Here is a 16,479-nt window from a genome sequence, read left to right on the forward strand (position 1 = left end):
GGGAAAAACACTTGAACATTCTCTCAAAGTATGTGATGAGTGTGATCAAAGTATGTTTCATGTGATTATATTAGTTAGGTGTAATTAGGAGATTATTTAAGGACCTATGTAAGATGATGGCTTAAGGGTACAAAATGTCAATAAATCAATTTTAAATATTTATAATCAATATCAGTATCATCAAGACATGTATTTAAATATATTAAACTATATATAATTACATATATTTATTTATTCCATTGTACTATTTGCATCCTCTCTTTTGTTCAATGCATCTATAATTGTCTTGTGTTCTTCCATATAACATGTAAATAACTCCTTTTTAGTAGGTCTCCCTCAATATCTAACTAGTTTTAGATTTATCGTCACAACAAAATGTGAGTAGTGTATAATAGGCATAATAGGATTTGTGTATGATTAACTAGAAGAGGAACAAGATAGACCATTACTCTTTATATTGTTTATCAATGTTGTATAGTTGTGTATCTATGAATCACTATTCGAAATCAAACAATTTAAAGCTATTAAAAATAAAAACTATAAGAGAAAATATAAAGTTTTTAGAGTTCACATAGCATGAGAATACCTATCACACTCTACCCAACTATTAAGCAGAAGTATCTTATTTATATAATACAAGTGTAAGAAAAAGATAAGAATAAAAGAGCAAAACCACTCTATAGAGAACAAGGAGTGTTAATCATTTTTGCATATACAAATTCCATGTAATTACATCTTGACTTGGTTTGAAACAAGTAGAATCTTGAACTCTCATTTGGTTATTTATAACCATGACAATAAAAATTCAACATGATGTCCCTTCTTGTAACCATTAATTTAATTTTCAATTTTTCAATGAAAGAACTACTTAAATAAAAAATAGGTTTGTTGGACCAACATGCGTCACTTTCTTCACATAGGATTTAATCTTTTCCATTGGAATGAAATGGCCATCAAATGAAAATCTTTTGTGGATGATTGAACGAGGTAGATGGCTACTAGGAGGTCTAACCTTTATGCTTCTTTTACTAATGGCACAACATGATTGTGTTGTCAATTGTATGATAATATAGAGATGCATTGGCCTATGATGTGGCTTAAGATATATTTCCCTTCCTCTTTTACATTATCTTACAAACTTTGGAGAGAAAGAAGGTCCTTGCAAAAAGTACCAACCTTAAATCCTCAATCAAATGGGACACTAATAGGGAGTTGTCAAAATTATAATATTTTAGAGATGCGCAGGGGTTTCATGCATATTCCTCTTATCATTATAATTTATTTTTATTTACATAAGCATCAAAAGAATGAAGGTTGCACCAAAAGGGTAATGTGAATCCATGAGATAACGGTGCATCAACATTGAGTTGTTAGACTAACAACTTGAATATGATGAATAAACTGTTGATCTTGAGAAAAATCCAATAATTATGAAGATTTATTTTTGTTCACATTCTTTATATGGAGATATAGAGTGGAGGGACCCATCAATGACATCATATAAGCACAGACCAATGGCATAATGATGTTTTATTGTTAGACTGGCAATATTTGGAGATGTGTGGGATTGCCATGTGGCCAAGTAGACGTGACTGTTCATTGGCCTTTATTTTGTGTGAATGAAAGTGCTTTCTTTCATAATATATCAATATTGGGCAATTGTGTTTAGAGGTATTGAGTTTTCAGACTGCCAACTTCAATATGATGTATGGGATTTTGATCTTAGAAAAAATTAAATAGTTTCAAATTGTGTCATCATGTGCCTTTTTTCTTCGACCAATGATCCTCCAGAAAGATCAAAATATTTATGCTAAAAGTAATAAATCCCAAATGGAAAGTGTTAGATGCCAGTGATCGATAAGATCATGCCAAAAAAAACTAGGCAAGAACATTGAAACATGAACTCTATTGAAAGAGAGACCACAAATATATGAGAAGTGCATGACAGTGTTATTCATGAAGGACTAATTGGTCTAATCGAAGCATAGAGAGTGAATGATCTAGAGCTAAGTGATGTTTCCTCTTATGTTTTGTTTACATCTCCCTTTTCTATTATTGTGCCCTTGCATTTCTTATGTATACATATGTTCTCATGCCTTGCACATTGACTTATCATTTTGTCTTATTCGCTTGTACTCTTTTATGTATCCTTAAGCTTGTCCTTACCCTAACTATCCATTTATACACTTGTCTTTCAACTAATATAAAAAAAAAATGTATCCAAATTATGATAAAAGAAAAATCCTATTTACTAGCCAACTCATATTTTCTTCTCTAGCTCACTATCCTGGTGGTGAATCATAGAGTATGATTTGAAACATTGATGAGAAAAAGATACTTACAGTCAAATTTAGAAGCTCAAATCACAACTATTTAGTAACCACCATAATCATTTTTTATTTTAAACCTAAAAGATTTATTACATAATCTCTTACATAAAATATTTATAATCTTAATTAAATTAAATTAATTTACTAATAAATATTAAATTTTAAACAAAATATATAGATTTTTAGACTGGAGGAATTGGACATAGCACCCCACGTGGGCTGGGGGGAGACTAGACATTGTGATCTCATGCTTCACCACTGGAAGCTCTCACCAATCAAGCTAGGCTGCCAACCCCAAACAAAAATCATTTTTTTTAACTTTAGAGGTATCCATATGAAAGGGGTAAGCTAAGGCGAGTTTAGTCCTCTATGGATGTACACAATTGCTCACAAGCCACGTGCATCAAGGAAATCCGAACCTCAGAGTCAAACTTAAGACCAATGGAAAACAAACCCACAGCCCAAACCAACTCCAATACTCATACGGACTCAATATATTTACTTTTATATTAAAAATTTTATTGATAAATAATTTAACTAAATTAGAGACCTAATCTTACCTCTATATTTACGTTCCTTTCAAAAGCTAGAAATTAAACAAACGCTAGAAAATGTATTACAAAAATTTAAAAGAGAGTTAAAAGGTGATTTTCCTTGCTAAAACGTCGCCGCCTCCTTTTTAAGTAAAATATTTTAAATAAACACCACAATACTATTCCTGGTCGCCGATGGATATAGAAAGCATTTCCCACTTATTTGGAAGCAAGGGCAGTACGGTTCATTCCGTCATTATTACTAGTCATTTAAAAGCCTTTATTATGTCCCACTTCAACAATTATTTAGCCCCTATTCCAAGTCCATTGGAATTTACATTGACCATTAAAGGGAGAGAAAATGTGGAAAGGTATATTCAGATTTTAGACTTGTATATTCTATTTCAGTGGTAATGTAGTTTTTAAATTAGAATTGAAAATATTAAATGATTCATTAGTTAATGTGAAAGGGTGTAAGAAAGAAAATATTAGGTTTTATTTTTCTTGAGTCAAGAAAATGTAGATCTCTTTGTGAAAGATAAGTTGGAAGAGTCGTTTAGAGTATGAACTAGAAAAAAATGGGTTTTCTTTTTGATGTCAAGAAAATATAGAAAGTTGAAAGAGTTGATTTGGGTGTAAAAGTCATCTAGGAAGAGAAATTAGAGAGGGACACTTGAGTTTGCATATGTTGTTTTCTTTCTATCATTCAACGCTAAATATAAAAGTAGTTCAATTGTTTTTTGAGTGTTGAGAAAGGAAGATAAAATGTGAAAAGGTACATTTAGATTTTAGACTTTTATATTCTATTCAATGACAATGTAGTTGTTAAATCCAATTTAAAAATACTAGAAGCTTCAAAGTCATTACATGGGGAATGGTTATTCAACCCCTAGAATGCACCAAACATTTATTATAATGTATTAAGGATAATGATGTTTCGGTGCATTCTAGGGGTTTGATAGCCATTTCACATTACACAAGGGTATAAGAAAGAAAAATATAGGTTTACTCTTTGAAGTCAAGAAATATGTTGTAAGACATGATTTGGGTGGAAAAGTCATTTAGGAATAGAAAATTAGAGGGGGTCCAATGAGTTGGAATCTAGTTTTGTCTCTTTATCATTCAACTTCAGATAAGAACGTAGTTTGAATATTTTATACATTTCAAAAATATAGTGAAGAGATAAAGTGTAAAAGTGAATACTTAGTATTTTTTAATATTTACTTTAATATATCAATAAATATATTGTTTAGTGTTTACTTTGAGATTTATAGTGTATAAGTTGACATAAAGTAATCTTAATTCTAATTTTGAGCTAATTTATTTATAATGATTCAAACACAATTATGATGCTATCTTATTCCCTATCCCAGATCCAACCTTTATTATGTTTTTCTCGTTTATGCATAATTGCTAATGCAATTTTATCCATCTAATCAATGCTTGATCTCACATTCCTCAAAACAACCCCCCCTTCCAAAATATAATCACTAGTAGTTAGTTTAAGACAAAAAATTCAAATTAAACACTCAATATTACTTGTTATTTCATATGTCAATAAAAATATATAAGCATCCAAGATCATTTAGAATAATCAAACAAGGCTATCCAGCGCCTTTTTCTCATCATCCATAAAAGCTTATTATTACTCATTGTGTAAACAAATATAAAGGGGTTTCACTAAGGTTAAAGGAAGTGAAGCACTTCAATCCGATCTTAGCAAGCCTTTCAAAAGTGTTTATCAACACTACCTCAACTCAATGCAAGCATTAATATATAGGAGTGAAAGTTAGAATAGGGCATAGACATAGATAAAATCACATATTTGGGTTATGATCAAAATAAAACCTAATGTAGCTAATTTACATTTCTTGAAGATAAATTTGTTCAAAAAATATGAAGTTTGTAGGCATAATCTAACATTAGAGGTTTGATAATGTCATGTCCTATATCTACTCAATTTGAGTCTCTCTATATTAGGTTTATACTTGCATCTTCCATATTTTTGTTTATTGTGTATTTTCTTTTTTTCGAGAATTTGCTTTCTTCAAACTCCACTCTTCCCTTCTACTTGTCAAAGTTTCAAACTTATCCATCATATCATGTCTTCCATCTACCACATACCTCAACTATTGTATTTGCTAGACTTATCCATCTTGCCAAGCATGTTGCTTGACCCTCAATGTTGTTTCTTTAGTTGATTCCCTAGTTATGGCTAATCTCTAATCCATGATATTTTTTTCTATGTTTTGATTTTCCTCTTAACTTCTTACCACATTCCATATTGTTTTTAGTAATTTATTTTTGGTGACATTGTTTTCGAAGTGGAATAACTCTCACCCATGATCATTATTCAAATGTGTCTGCATGGTGAAAAGCCTATCTATTTGTGAAGGATATAATTTTTTTTTTCATCTAATACCATCATCTCCACTTCATAGTCTCCTTTTATAGTCTATTTCAAGCACTTGTGTTTGAACATGGGAATGCTTTGATGACAACCCTGTTGATTTTAGAGGATGACTCATATGGGGTTCATATTTAAGCTTAATCATGTATGGGATCCAACCACAGTATATTGATATGATTTATTATTGTTGTTGGTATTTATTGTATTATATAACTATTTAAATGTATTATACTAATTAATATAATAAGATAGAGATAATGATTTCATCTATTATTTATTTTTCATTAAAATAATAAGATCACAATTTATATCTATTATTTTCTATAAAAAATGTAATGATATTAGGGTAAGTGCACCAAGATGGGGGATCAAAAAGGGATCTTGAAATGCCACCTTTTTTTCTAAAATCAACAAACTCTAAACTTCGACGAGAAAATGAAGACAGTTACACTCAAAATTTGAAGATGCAACAAGAACAAGAGTCGTAGTGCTCTAAATCCACTTCCTAAAAAACCGATTTGTTATGAAAATGGTGAATATTAAGGGGTTCAAAAAGGGGGGGCACACTAAGTAGTCCTATTTTTTATTCCATGTAGTTTATGCCATTTTTTTTGGCTAATTTTTTATGAATATACATTTTTTTACTAATTTTCGAAGTGGACACATTCTAAAAATCATAAATTTGAGCATGCTCCCCCCCATTTTTCTGAAAACTAATCAAAAAATATTTTTTTCAATATGTATAAAATTGAATCTAGTTTATTAAAATGTAATTTATTTAAAAATTCAATGAATACGTAAAAATATATGTCCAAAATAGCACATGTTGGTTTTTGACAAGAAAAGGACACATTAATAAAAGAAATTAGAGATTAAAACCTTAAGATAATCAAAATGTGTAAAAAATTAAATGTTTGGATAGCTAAGAGAGAGCTTAACATCATCAAGGTGTTTATTTTTGTTTGAATTGAAACACTTACAAACTTGATGTCTTGGGCTTGAAATAGTTGTCCAAGCCTTTTGGGTTGGATGCCCCAAGGAAAATCCAAGTCAAAGGCTTGGTGTTTCTAAATGCAAACCATTTGGTGAGTGCCAAATTTGGCACTCACCAATTTGAAAAAATGCATTTTTTACATTTGGTGAGCACCAAATTTGGGGCTAGCCAAATATGAAAAATAAAAAATTTCATTTGGCAAGCGCCAAATTTGGTGTTTGGGAAATGTATTGCATTAACAATCTCTCTCTCTCTCTCTCTCTCTCTCTCTCTCTCTCTCTCTCTCTCTCTCTCTCTCTCTCTCTCTCTCTCTCTCTCTCTCTCTCTCTCTCTCTCTCTCTCTCTCTCTCTCTCTCTCTCTCTCTTAGTTCAATATATGCATAAAATATCATTTAGCTATAAGAAAGAAAAAAAACTTTCTTATACTTTAAGTTATATTTTATGTATATATTGACAAGATGTTTGAGAATGGTTTTAGATCTCTAAGAGTCATAATGTAGAGTCTATGTTTTAGAAGACCATATAAATTTTTAGATAGTCAAATTTTAGTAATCAACAAGCTTCTAAGCATTCTGTTTTTCTCTCTATCTTACTCTCTTTATCTCCCCAAACCTCCAGACCTATATCTCTCCCTCTCTTCTTTCTCTCACCTCTCTCTCCTCTCTAGATCCCTCCCACCTCCACCTCATCTTCCCTCCTTACCCCATCTCTATCTTTTCCTCCCTCCCTCTATATTCTTCTCTCTCCCTCATTCTTTCTATCCCCTCTCTCTTCATTCTTTTGATCACTACCTATCCCTCCCACCCTCAGTCTTCCCATCTCTAGGTATCTCCCTCCATCCCAATTTACCTCACTACCTCTCTTCCTATCACATTACCCATGTCTCTCTCCCAATATATATTTGTCACCTCTATCTCTACCCCATGGTCTCTTACCCCTCGCTCCCCAGGCTCTAGGTCTCTTATCTCTATATCTCTCCCCTCTCTAGTTCTTTCCCTCACTCTCCAACTCTCTCCCTACCAAATTATCCCTTTTTACCTCCCTCCCTTGAGCCACCTCTCCACCTCTTCATCCTTGTATTATTAACCACCTCTCTCTATCTTCCTCTACCTATCTCACTCCTCTCTCTCCCCATGTAGGTCTCTCACATTTGTCTACCCCTATGGGTATTTGACCTCTCTATTTGTCTCCTCTCTAGTTCTCTCCCTCCCTATCCACCTCTCTCTCCATCCCTCCTTGCCCATCTCCCTTTATGAATTCTCTCCTTATCTTCTCTCTCTCCCTCATCTCTCTATTTTCCCTCCTTCTCTAGGTCCCTCACTCCCTCCATGTCTACCTCTCCCTCCCTCCCTTCTTACTCCACTCTCTTTGTTATTTTATCTCTCCTCTTCTCCCTCCTCTCCTCTAGGTCTCTCCCTCCTCTCCTCTAGGTCTCTCCCTCCCTTTCTTCCTCTCTCCCTCTCTATATCCTTCTCCCTCCTTACACCCATCTCACTCTCCCTTACCCACTGACACTTATTCTTTCTCTTTCTTCAAAATGGATCCTAGTGACTCCCCCACTAGGATGATTTTCATTTGGGAGAGTTTTACATTCAAAAGAGGGGTTGAATCCACTAGAGCCAAATCCAAGGGAAGCAAGGATCTGAATATTCAGTGGATTGCAAGGGTTGAAGTATGATTTTCCCTCTTTTGTAAATGAGAAAGTTGACTTGTTTACAATGCGGAAAAGAGAGAGGAAATGAATGAAATGAGGAGCTACCAGTTCGGGATCGTGCTATAACTTTGGATCTGAGCTAATTAAAATGATATGGATCTTCCCTAAAAATCTGGAGAAAAGTCATCAGGACCGTGGCGGGAATGTACATGGTCCTCCACAAAATCCACGAAACGAAAAGGGTTCTTCCATCTCTGCAAATGAAGCCGAAACCTGCGAGGAAAAGGGGTTTGCCTCAGTCAAACCTTGGTTGAGGAATCAACATTGAAAGAAAGTAATTGCAAATGCTTGAATGTAAACATTGGAAATGTATACCTTGTAGATCTGCAACTTGTTGATGATGATTGCTTTGGTTCTTGAATGTAATCACAAGTGTTGCATGAAATGGCATGTAACATGATAGAACCCCAACACACATACATTCTTGCAAATTAATGTTGAAATATTGCTCCCATAGATGAATGAAGAAGACTTGAATGCTTGAAGATCTCATTGTTTATGGTCAAGGGTTTGCATATATAGATGTAAGATCTCAATGTAGATCATCATGGTTATGGGAAAGGAATGTAATGTGCCAATAATGTAATATCATTCGGGCAGAGGATTTGGTTGATCTTTGGAGATCGAATTGGGTTTATGTAAGAGGATTTACTCCCTCGGTATTGAGCTTAACTGGAACTGTACTCAGGCATAAGAGATGCTATCTTTTGCAGTTCAATACTTCTCCAGATTGTAGTCTGGATTTCTATGTAGTCAGTGAGGCTCCTTTTGTGATGAGAAGTGCTCTCTAGGTTGTTGGCCTTCCTACAAGTGCAGGCCCCTCAATTGTAATTCACATACTTACTACATAAGTATTATCTGACTGTGGGTAGGCTTCCCACCATGGTTTTTCCCTTTACCGGGTTTTCCACATATAAATCTTGGTGTCATGTGGATGGTATTTATTCTGTGATTAGTGTTTATGCTTAAGTAGTTTAACTGCTATTCTGGTATTAATGTTTTGGGTTTTGATATTAAAGTTTTAATTGCTAATGGTTTCGGTAATCTGTGACAACTGATTCACCCCTCCCCCCCCCCTATCAGTTGTCTTCCGATTATTTGAACTGTCTAATAGACCCCATGTCTCCCATAGAAATTTATGATAATTCTTTGGGTGTGGGAAGATTTGACTAGTATTATTGGCATGTATGTTGTAGATAGGCTATCAATTATAGAGTTGTAAATAGACCACTACTTACTGAAGTGGTAGAGGCTCCATTTGAGTGTTGATAAAGGCCAAGTTGTGGAGCCTTGTTGATTGATTTTGGAGAGGGATCAAAACTAGTCTTTAACACCTTCTTCAACTAATTTAAAGGTTATGCAACAAACAATAAAAGATTCCTTTTATGGAATCCTCTCTTCTTCATTATTCTTCTATGGATTTTCTATTTAAAATTCTATCTCCTAGGACATCCATACAATAGTAGAATAGTGCAACATGTAATACAGTGTGCCTGTGAAATTTTTATAATGTATATGTTGATGATCCTCATTTTTCATAGTATATATTAGCTCACACTAACAATGACCAATGATTTACAAGATATTTCACAGATGCCTCCAAACTCCTTTGAATTTGAGCTAGATATAGTGCCACTAGATAGGTGCAAATTGTAGGTTTGAAGTATTTAGATTGGCCCTAAAACCAAATTAGCACAAATAATAATATCTATCATTTACAATGAAGTATAAGTAATGCAGATAGAAACCTTACATATATAGGTGAGGTAGGCAAGTTGGATCATACGACAACTAAATAACCCTCCAAAGATGGGACACATATGAGCATACTTGACAAGTGTGTGAGCAAGTGGCTAATGTAAAAGAAACAAGTGTTTCTCTAAACGAGGACACATGCCTCAACCATATGAGGTGAGATAAAACTTGAAAAGTGCTCAGTAAACTTAAGCTTATGTGTGAATAGGTTAATCCAGAAAGTGATCACAACTAACTAGTTATGTAGTGATACTATATACACCAACATATAGTACTTCAATGTCTAGTATTAAGCTCATTAGTTGAGGTTAAAATTGCATATACGTGCATATTGCATTGATTACATATGGTTTTATGTAAAAATATATACCATTCTTATCTTTGTTTGACTTTTCGTAAAGGATCTCTATAGTTTTGTACTTCCTTGCGAATGATCATAGATAACAAATGAATGCAAGCTCTATCTAGATGGGTTGAGTCTTTATTTCTAAAGAATATGAATACCAACATGATAGTGTACTTTACATGTCCAAAAAACCTTTATGGAGCACTCTTCCAAACTACTATAGTGAGGCATGTCCACTTTATTTGCAACCCAATCCTAGAAATGTCAAGCACATCATTCTCTTATAGCCATCACTTGGCCAAGAACTATCATACCACATTATTGGATTGGGAAAGTGCAATATTTTTTAAAATCCTTCGAGATAATGCTTGTGATGGGTTCTTTTTTTATTCTATAAATATTATCCCCTTGAATGGAGTGGTAAGAAAAAATGTGCATAAATAAGTCATGGCATGAGAACACGTCGAACTCCCCTGCTAGTCAATGTAGAAAAGAACCCCTAACTCTATAAAGCATGGTTGGTTTCTATTCATCTTTAGGATAATTTTGGGAAAAAATAATAGAGTTTGTTAAAAATATAAATATAGTTGTTTATGGGGGTACTACCAAGTAGCACAATGCATTGTAGGTCTAGAGACCATATCTTAGCATTCTCACAATGATTGATTATAACTTCTTGAGGTGTCTCTCTTAATTCTCTATCTAATTTTTTTTCTAACTTCAAAACTTGAATAATCAGAACAAAGTTCAACTAGAATATTGTAACAAAGAATTTAGCTATTAGATTCAATAGAGTCATGTAGTTTCTGTTGATGTTAATTAGGGAATGGCAGATTCCAATTGCCTTGGGAAACATTGGAATCCACCCAAAAGGGCTGGCCCCTTTCCTCAAACTATACCTCATGATAACATTAAACCTCACGCCTCACAACTTAAACCTCACACTCAATGTGTTGATAACTAGGGCCGACCCTATTCATAAGGCAATTGCTAAAAAGGAAAAATATAATTAAAGTTAATTATAAGGAAAGCCGACCTATCTAAAGGTTTCACTTCACATATAAGTAAATAGAAAACCTCATTGTTATTCACTTATTTAGTTTTCATTCATGCGAAATATACATGCCTGCCTAATGCGAACTTTAGGGAGACATATTACATCTACACTTACAACAATTTACATCTGCCATTGGAGGTGTGAAATCCATCATTAGGAGTCAGCAAACTCAGTGAATACACAATGAATTCCTTGAAGGTCTGTAATCTAGGTTAAAGGAGTAGCAGAATGACATCAACCATCACTCATGTGACATCAAGCTAATATTGAAGGCAACCACCTCAATTTGCCATACTTCTTGTGACAACAACATCTAAACCTACAAATACATGAGATAAGTGTTGTAATGATTGCATAACTATAATCCATAATCAGATCTGAGGATCTTTTCTGGCTAGGTTTTTCCTCTTAGGAGGTTTTCCGAGGGTAACTGTGTCTTGTTCTCAATTTGTTCATTTCTATGTTGTCATTAATTCCAATTTCTTTTAGTTAATCAAACTAATTAGAAACTAAATATAAATTCTGAGTTTATATCAATCTGAAAATGTTAAAATTAACAGTTTCCACAGTCCATGGAGATGTATAACAATTTTTTTGGCTTAAACTATGTGCAATTTTTTCATCATCAATGTTTCAGATCATGCTACATGATCCATCATAAGGATGAAACATAGAGAGTGGTATTAGATTCATCTTAAGGCAATTCATTTAATTAATAGATAGCTACAAGGAACACAATAGAGAAATCTCCTACTGATTTGAATAATATTTTAGGACAAACAATCAATTCATTCATGAATTTTAGAGGTTCAACTTTAATAAGTGTCACCCTCAACATTGATCACTACCATTAACTGGAGCACTATATTCATGCGTCTTCATTCGACTTTCTTAACAATCAATCTATTGTTATTGTAGACGTCTAAAAATGGTCAACGCTTGCGGAGTCATACTTTAACATTGGCGCATTGCCTCATTTTAGGTTTTTGCGTTGTATTAACATTTCTTCTCTGATTCGCACTTCGTCTTTATCATTTGCGAGCATCGAGTCATTCTTCTGCATTCTTCATTTATCTCACTCACAAATTTGGTCTTGTCGACAACAATCTTCAGTCATGATTTTGGTCAATCTTATTCTATCGCATCAATGTGCGTGCTCATTGTGTCATCATTTTGGATATCATCAATCCTGATTAGGGTTTTGTCCTCTTATCAATCTTGTCATCTTGCGATTGATTCGTCATCGATCCTTGTCCTCTTATCAATCTTGTCATCTTGCGATCGATTTGTCATCGATCGTTGTCGTTTTCAATCTTGTCGACTTGCGATCGATTTTTCATCGATCGTGGTCATTTTCAATCTTGTCGTTTTGCAATCTATTTTGTCATCGATCCTTGTCCTCTTGATAATCTTGTCATTTTGTGATCGATTTGTCATCAATCGTCGTCTTTCTCAATCATGTCAATTTGGATCAATTAGTCATTGTTCCTCGTCAATTGGCGCATTTATCAATCAAATCATTTATCACATTGGTCATTTATCAATTCAAAATCATGATCGAATCGGCATCAAATCAATCTTCAATCACGACCTAATTGTCATCCTTGCATTGCTAATTCATCTTCTAGGGTTTCATGATTTAATCATTTAACCTTGTTTGTCATTTCTCCCTCTAGGATTAATAAATTATTTATTTATCCTAAGTCTTCGTGTCACAATTAAATGTTTATTTAATTGGCTAACTAATTATTCCTCTTTTTGTGAATTAATTAATAAATGACAAATTATTAGTTAATTTACCTAATTTCTCCTAGTTCCTAATTTCCTAATTTTCATCAATTTCTTAATTCCTAATTTTCCTCTTTTTCTAATTTCCTAATTTCTATTTCATCTATTTTCAATTCTCTCCTATTTTTCTCCTAATCTCATGGGAATGACATTTCAGTTTGTCATAATTTGTCATAATTGATAATCAATCAATTTTGACATAGAAATTTGTCATAATTTTGTCATAAATTATCAATCAATCAATCTTGCATTGCAAGTGCAAAATTGTCATAATTTGTCATAATTGACATTCTTGATTTGCAATTTCCATTCGAATCTCTTCATGCTAATTTGATCTTTTCTCCAATTTGTCTATAAATTGATTGAATTTCTTCAATCAAGATCCCCTACTACCTGGTCGAATCAATCACGCTTTGAGTATTCTTGCGCTACTTGTCAATCTTTCTTTCACATTAGGTTTATGCACTTGAAGGTGAGATCCACAAACAAAGGCTATTTGAAGAAGAAAGAAGGACAATGGAGCCGCATGAAGGAGACATTCAGATCTGCAATGGTTTGCTTAGTTTTCAATCTTGAATGTTTTGTTTTCATGTCTTTATTGAGTGTGTTTAGGATTGATCATTGCATTTGAGCTTTTGTGATTGAGCTAGATTAATATTGATTTGCTTGTGATGATTTCCGATTTCCTAGCTACATTAATTGGTGAACCTGACGTGAACTAACCATCTAACCATGTCTTGAGTGCCTTTTGAGTTGATTTGCAGGTCAAAAAAACCCAAGAAACAGGGTAATGCAAGGCTTTCTGGGGACTTCTGCGCTTGTGTGAGACAATCTGCGCCTGTGTCAAGCATTTTGTGCCTGTGTCAAGGACAATTTGCACTTGTGTCAAGCATTCTGCGCTTGTGTAAGTCCAGAAACAGAGGTAAAAAAAGAGGTATTTTTACTTGAAAATTGTTTTGTTTTGCTTTCTGTTTCTGCTTTTTGGTTTTTGGTACTGATTCTCTGTGCAACACCTTGGCATTATGCATGGCAAAGACAATAAATGAAACTAATAACATGTTTTATGCAGGTTCGATAGTCAAAGAATAAACATATCAAACTTCTGACTTGGGTTTTGCAGGTTGCCTTGGACTACAATTAAACTTCGTGTTTGCAATTAATATTTAGGCACCTAGTTTTTGATTGCTAAGTAGGATGGAATGAACGTACATTTGCTTTGATTGTTGAGTTTGACATTGGAGTAGGAGAGTATGCTCTCATCCTTCTTAGGGTGATCAGAAATCCAGATCTTTGATACCATTCTCATGTTTTGATTGTGTGTTACCTTTAGAGGGCCTGCCTTCCCGATCATTTGCTTTTGCAAGCAAGTGATAATCGTGAGAAGGGAATGACCCAAAGTGAGTATGGCTAGAATACCTTGGCATTCTAACTCACTATAAATAAATACCTGATGAGCGAAAGCTTTGAAGGAAGGGTTACGTGGGAATTGTAGTTACTTGGGAAGTGATGACCCTTGAACTCTTTCTCATATCAACATCTAGGTAGGACCTCACGGTCTAAATCGTGATTGTGCGACTACATTTGTTTGGTATCTTGGTGGGCTTAATGTCTCAATCACGCTCGCGTGACATCAAGGAGTAACACTTAACAGAAATCCTTACTAAACACCTTGTATTTAGAGGCCAAAAATCCTTCTAGTTGCTTGAGAAGGACAAGTTCGGATACTTGGAAGAGATACTAAGTTTGCCATGGGGAGATTTCCATGGGGACTGATGCTTGGCTGCCCTGAGAAGTGAGTGCCATGGAGGGGAGCCCGTGGGGTCAAGCATCTATGTATTCTCCTTGAATCTCATAATGAGTCTACCTCTCAAGTACCTAATGTCCTTGCCTACCATAAGAAATGTGGGAATGAGCATGATTGTCTTGAGTCTAAGTTAAAATATCTTGTCTTCTTTGCTTGTCAAAAGTTGAATTGCATCTCATTTCAAAAACAAGATAAATTGATTCAAAACAAGGTTAAAAACAAGAACATTTCATCCAACAAAGTTCAAAACACCCCCAAACATGGTTGTAAAACATTGTTTCAAAATCTTGTATCAACATTCATGTCACTTAGGTTTAGGTTCATCCTAGGTTTGCATTTTGCAAGTTCATTGTCAACTATCAAGGTTAAGTTCCACCTAGGTCATACTCCTTTGCATATCAATAAGGGTTATCCATTTGCATGTGTCCTCTAGCATTAGAGTAATACCATAGTCACACATTCACATTTGCATACCCTAGGTCTCTTCACTAAGCTTAGGTCATTATCATATCATATTAGGGTCATTTGCATAGTAATTGTCCCTTAGCATATAGTGTCAAAACTAGGTTTTGTCATACTTGAGTAATCCAAATCTTTGATAAACCCTAAGTCATTGTTAGGAAGTCTAGACCTTATCAAACCTTTTCTCTTTTTGTCATTATTGTCATTTCGTCAAACCTAGCTTAGTATCCAAGCATATAGGGGAGACATTGTCATCTTGTCCTTTTGTCACTTGGTCCTTTTGTCCTTTGAGGTCTAGACGTCATTCCAATTTCCTAAGGGTCTCTTTTAGATTTGCATTCAAAAGTTTGTCAAAATCTTCAAAAACAACCAAAAACATAGATTGCATTCTTGCCATAGATTGCATTTGCATCTATTTAGTTTGCATTTAGTTGCATATCATACATTATCCTTGAAAAATTCCAAAAATATTGCATTTGCATAAGTGACATGCCTGTTGAAACAAGGTCAAAATCTAAGAAGATGGGCGAACCAACGTATCAACCCATTGACAACATATCAAATTCACAGTTTCAAACTAGTCAAACAATACAAATTGAAGGTTCATCAAACACATCATTACCACCATATGGAATGGTTCAACTTGGACCACCTCCATTATATGAACCAGTATTTGTACCCATGAAACCAGGACATGGGAGTGTTCCACCAACACCAAAAGGAAATACACCTTTCAATTGGAATCAACCAAACCTGCAACATGACATTCAAACTCAAACATTACATGAGGAACAAACCCTTTCACAAGGATTTGGTTCAGATCAAGGCATTCAACAAGAAACGAATCAAAATGTCCAACCAGATCCTTCATCAGATTCTGATGCTTCTGATGATGTTGATATGTTCCTTCAAGATCCAAAGTTGACAAAAAAGATGGATAAATTCTTGAACAAGGTCTTTAAAATGTTCCCACAAAAATACCTTGGCATGATGAGTAATGTGGCTTCCTCAAACGAGCAAATTAATGTGCAAACGCAACAAGGCGGTGAGCTGTTAAGTTTCTCTCTGCATCCAAATGAAGAAAATGTGCAACAGGAAATTCAACCTACCTTGATGAGTAAATGTGCTTCAAAGGCATTGACAGTGACTATTCCTCAAAAGTCACCATTTGAGACAATAAATAATCCGTTATTCAACACAACACCTGTAACACAAGATCAAACGAAGACCACACAAATATTGACAACTGTCCCTCAACAAGAAGTGGTTCCTCACATGCATAAAAT

Source organism: Cryptomeria japonica, chromosome 1 (genome assembly GCF_030272615.1).
Source record: "Cryptomeria japonica chromosome 1, Sugi_1.0, whole genome shotgun sequence".
NCBI classification, from domain to species: Eukaryota; Viridiplantae; Streptophyta; class Pinopsida; order Cupressales; family Cupressaceae; genus Cryptomeria; species Cryptomeria japonica.